The 3,768-nt window shown below is 41.6% G+C and overlaps 1 long non-coding RNA gene across 1 annotated transcript; it reads left to right on the top strand.

Annotated features, from left to right (window-relative positions):
* Window positions 1-238: 238 nt before the first annotated feature.
* LOC149500788 (uncharacterized) lies at window positions 239-3,543 on the top strand. The gene is made up of 2 exons (XR_016324656.1): window positions 239-1,155; window positions 1,461-3,543. It is a non-coding gene; the product is annotated as an uncharacterized LOC149500788 (long non-coding RNA).
* Window positions 3,544-3,768: the final 225 nt, after the last annotated feature.

Raw genomic sequence — 3,768 nt, 5'->3', positions numbered from 1 at the left:
CAGCTCGATAATTGAAACGTTTTTTTTTTTTGTAATGCTAACGATTTGTGTAGCGAAACGCGATGTATCATTAAGCTTGAACAAATTCAATGCGAATTTGATATTTAAACTTTTTATTGATCGTAATTAGTAGTAATGTTGCATTGATTTGTTATTGCCAATGCAAGGTTTCTCTGCGTGTGTTTTGTTTTTTTTTAATTCAATCTTACATAATATTTATAATAGTATCGTTTAAAATATGACGGCGTTAACGATATTTATGTTATATAGCACGTGCAATAGGAGTGACTCACACAAGCCAGGTGCGCCGGCCGTGTCGTTCCACTCGTAAACAACAGCTGCAACAGAAGTGACTCATAAGCCAGCTGCGCCGGCTAGTATAAAAAGGCGGAACGTGCCTTGAAATGAACATTCGTTGGACTGCGCTTGCCTGGTGCACTTACTATATCCTTGTTACGTTGTGTGATTCAGTGACTGTTGTACGTACTGGTTAAAGTTGGACAAGTGTTAAAGTGAATTGTTAAGATAACATATTGTTGATTAAATCAGGAACCAAAAAGTGACATCGTTTTACTTGGTGTTCAACAAGATAATATCTACCCTCAAGCTTACATCAGAAGTGAGATCAGGACTCTACTCTCACTGGCGTGACGTGTTTGAACATGTTCGAAGTACAGCAAAAAAAACATGATGCAGATCAGAATACTAGTAGTGGTACGCCACAAGAGCGTGAATGCAGCATACGTAAGTCGTGTAATAACGTCTCTGTTACCTCGATGGAAGATCTGAGCCACGAAGAAATCGTCACATCTTACGTTCTGGCTCATGTTGCCCAGTTTGACTGTCGACGTCATCACATGGCGTTTACTAACGGAAATACAACACGTAACAAGCTATCGCAAGAAATTAAGGCAAGTGCAAATCTCAAGTGAAACTTCGATCGCAATAATGGATCTGTCATGACGAGTTGGTAGTTCCGACACGAATCGTTTTTAAGCCAATGACTACTGCTAGAGTTATATGGCACTAGTACAGTAAACCAAGACATGAGACTGTGAATTGTCGCTGAAATTTTAGAATCTACTCGATTCAATACCAATAACACTACACGTTCGATGACTTCGGGCTCCAGCAAGCAAGCAAACAAGAAAGCAAGTAAGTTTCCGTGGGGAAGAAAAATTGACACATCTGAAGTCGTCGTGACCTGTAAGATAAGACGTCCGGTGCGTTCGTGTCTGGCGATGCGGCGGTGTTCGGGTTCCGCTGGCGGATGCAGGTTTTTCCGGTGAAGTGCGTGCTTGTGCGTGCTTGACAAGTGTTCGCGGTTGGCTTCCTCAGTGTGGGAGTAACATCGTGTAAGAGAGGTGGAACCCGTAAAATTGTAGTTTGCGTGGTGGCTGATAAGATTTGTTGCGGTAAGAAGTTTGCATGGTGGTAAAATGTCTTGTGAGTCTGCACAGGTAGCCGGAGGTGAGACTTCCGCGGACGCGGCCCACCCAGTCCGCGAGAACCGGGCAGATCGCCTCGACGGTACGGAGGCCGGCTGACGGGTCCGCCAAACGACGAGACCACGCCTCCAGCACGGACTGCCGATATTGGAGCCCCCGCGCTCCGGCTGCACTTGCGCTAGGGCGCGCCGCCTCGTAGGAGACTGTGAGGTGCTGTGGCAGGTGCAACCAGAGACGTCAACGTGTGTTCCAGAGCTTCAGTGTGTTACAGATAAGTGGTTTTGGCTTCCCCTTTATGTTCCATTCAGGGTCAGAATGTAGTCTTATAAAACAAAGTCATAGTAATTTATTCAATGGTAAGCGGTTTCATGAACAAGTCACTCTTTGATCTGAAAGTAACTTAGACCAATCATGATGGCAAGAGCACTTAGGGGATATTCAACTCTCCCTTAATAGTGCACGTTGTCGAGTAACAGGGTTTACTCCAATAGAATAGACGTTTGCCGTTCAGGGTAGTTCACTTGAAATATCTAAAGTTTCAACAGAGTGATAATCCCTCTAGATTAGATCTTGATTTAGCACAGTCGAAGACCGGCGAAAACATAAAAAAGGGCACAAACAGAAGCTTGGTTTAGTCGAGGCAAAGCTAAAGTCAAACTCTTTTCCGCTGGGGATTTTGTTTTCGTAAGTTGACCGAAAATGTAAAGGTCCCTTCAACATTACTGCAGTTTTGGAAAACGATAGGTATAAATTGAGACATGTAAATAGTTCTAATAGAGTGTACAAATTTCCCCATGAAAACTTACGTGAAATACCTCGAGGCCCGTCAGGCCTACTAGAAATTTCTGAAAATTATAGTGACGATGACGTGACGGCGTACACAGATGGGTTAATTAATCTTGTTCATGAAACTGATCTTAATGATGACGACTCTATCACTGACAATAGAAGCGACATTTGTCCGCAAATAGCGATACAGCAAACATAGTCTGTGGGTAGTGATACAATGTCTGTAAGCTCAGGCACCTCAGGTGCAGGTGTTGGAAATGTAGAAAACGATGGTCGGTCTCGCACTATTTCTGAAGAAATTCCGTATAAATGTTCTGGTTTAAGAAATGTTTTAACAAACGCTACCGTACACGCAGATTAAAAAAAAAAAAAAGAAAAAAAAAAAAGAGAATTGTATGTGGCTAGAGAGATGTTAATCCGGACTAGCAAAAAAAAAAAAAAAAGAAAAAAAAAAAAAAAAAAAAAAAAAAAAAAAAGAATTGTAAGTCATTGAAGGGTGTATCCGGTCCAATGACTTGGCTAAAGGGATGTTGATCCGGACTAGCAAAGAAAAAAAAAAAAAGAACAAAAAAAAAAAAGTGTGAAGTCATTGAAGGGTCTGTCCGGTCCAATGGCTTGGCTATAGGGATTTTCATCCAGATTAGCCACAACAATTAGCTACAGGGATTGCGATTCGGTCTAGCATAATCCGGTCCAGTTCGAAAAACTGAAGGGATAACAATTCCGGTCTAAGTTAAAAGGGACATACTTACATACCTGAAGAGTTTTAAATAAACTGGCCCAGGTATGTAAGCAGTCTGAAGGTTATTTATAGCCAGTATAGGATTTTCTGAAGAATTATGCGAACCGAACCGTACTAGATTGTTAATATCATAGACCACGTTTTAAGTTGCATCCGTTAATGTCAGGATGAACGAACACGTTTGTTGTTCACAGACATACCATAAGAATGCGCGCACGAGGACGAGCGCACGTCAGTATGGCCGTGACGGCGTTAACGATATTTATGTTATATAGCACGTGCAATAGGAGTGACTCACACAAGCCAGGTGCGCCGGCCGTGTCGTTCCACTCGTAAACAACAGCTGCAACAGAAGTGACTCATAAGCCAGCTGCGCCGGCTAGTATAAAAAGGCGGAACGTGCCTTGAAATGAACATTCGTTGGACTGCGCTTGCCTGGTGCACTTACTATATCCTTGTTACGTTGTGTGATTCAGTGACTGTTGTACGTACTGGTTAAAGTTGGACAAGTGTTAAAGTGAATTGTTAAGATAACATATTGTTGATTAAATCAGGAACCAAAAAGTGACATCGTTTTACTTGGTGTTCAACAAGATAATATCTACCCTCAAGCTTACAAATATTAATTTAAATAGAGATATTAAGGGCTTTATTCCCTATCCGTTATCCCAAACGTATTATGTAACCTGTCCATTTGCTTAAATCATAGTTATACATCGTAGTTATATTACAGAAAACGCAGTTAAGTCTTTCGTTGTCCGGAGTCATTGATATCATTATAGCATATAT

This window comes from Bombyx mandarina, chromosome 19, assembly GCF_030267445.1.
Source record: "Bombyx mandarina strain Sakado chromosome 19, ASM3026744v2".
NCBI classification, from domain to species: Eukaryota; Metazoa; Arthropoda; class Insecta; order Lepidoptera; family Bombycidae; genus Bombyx; species Bombyx mandarina.
The sequence above is the reverse complement of the archived record's forward strand: the minus strand, read 5'-3'. Positions and strand labels throughout refer to the sequence as shown.